Source organism: Thermobia domestica, chromosome 17 (genome assembly GCF_964235325.1).
Source record: "Thermobia domestica chromosome 17, izTheDome1.hap1.1, whole genome shotgun sequence".
Taxonomy (NCBI): domain Eukaryota; kingdom Metazoa; phylum Arthropoda; class Insecta; order Zygentoma; family Lepismatidae; genus Thermobia; species Thermobia domestica.
The window spans coordinates 127,049,561-127,051,181 of record NC_137470.1 but is presented as its reverse complement, the minus strand read 5'-3'; positions in this window follow the sequence as shown (position 1 = coordinate 127,051,181).

Here is a 1,621-nt window from a genome sequence, read left to right as displayed (position 1 = left end):
TTTCTGAAATTTCTTCTTCTTACAGCAAATACTCAAAAGTACAAATCCATGTGGGTCTCTATTTTTACGACGTCATAAAATACATAATTCCTTATATCTCGCTTGCTATATTAGATATTGACAAAAAATGTTCACTTTATTTCAGAGCCCGATGAACGCTTGGAATTGTCCAAAGAAAATTTAGAGCTGAATTAATCTTTCGATCGAAATTGTACTGACGAGTCTGAGGTTCTCACTTAACCCATATAAGTACCATCTTATTTAACTTTTGTTAGGATCAATAATTGTTTTCTGAAATTTCAAGATCTAATACGCTTTTATTGTATGGTGTCTCTCTAGCTGCTAGATGTACTAGCTGGAACTTTTAGGTAAATACATATTTCTAATACTCTTTACAAATGTCAAAATATATTTTACAAAACTTTTAAAATTTAATCTTGGTAGACCCCATGATGTTCTTAAACTCCATGGAAATACCTAATTATTTTAAGATGAAATTGCTACTGATGCTTATTAACTTTACATGACCGGTTTCGGAAATTTTACCACCTAACACGAAAACCCCATAACTATATGGATCCTCCCTTTATTTGACAATATCTTGATAGTCATATTTTAATTAATTTTCTAAATTGTACTGTCTAATATGCAAGCTCCACGTACCTATGGTGTCGCTTTTTATTTCACCATATTTCGGTAACTGTTAGGCGTACCGACTTGCGGTTTCGGTAAACACACACCTCTAACGTTCTTTAAAACGTTATTAAGACATATTTTAGAATATTTAGAAATGAGAGTTCTGGGAATATCATGGTACCCGAAAACCCCCATCAGGGCGTGTGTGTAGTGTATTTAATTGAAACTACTTTTGAGGTTGTTGTAAGCCCTCGTAATTACGTTTCCGAAACTGCACCATCTAGTACGCAAACTCCACAGTTCTGTAGTGTCGCTCTTTATTTTCCCATATCTCGATATCCATAAGGCTTACCGAGTTGAGGTTTTCGGTAAACAGATGTCAGTTCCTTACATTTTAGAGACATATATTTTCATATATCTAAAAAATACAGACATTAGGTACCCTATGGTAGCCCGAACACCATTGAGGTACCCACTTACTTTTGAATGGTAATACATTTTGAGTTGTTGTTCAGCATCAATAAACACTTCATAGTTTTTCTACGTGCAACCCAAAAGTCCATACCTGACCTAACAGATTTTGTCCATTTAATCTCAAAAATGTTAAGATACTTTGTATTGTTAAGTACAACCAAATTAAGCACACTGAATATAACATTTTAAATATTTTCTGATTTTTGTTGCAGGTATTTCGTGCATCAAACCAGGATTCTGCTTGAAAGACAGTCAAAAGAAGCAGTGTAGGTTGTGGCTAAATGTACGCCCTTTCTGAAGACAGACTCAGTTGTACTTACATTATTTTGTACGAATATATAACCCTAATAAAGATACTGTACTACAAATTATTTCTTTCTTCCATAAATTATAATAAAATATTATCTCTGTTTAAAGAAAATGATTTGTTAAGTCATTTTAATTCTTTTTCTCTGTAATAAGAACATTATCCCTAGCAATATTTTTTATCTTTGTGCTATTGCGATTGGAT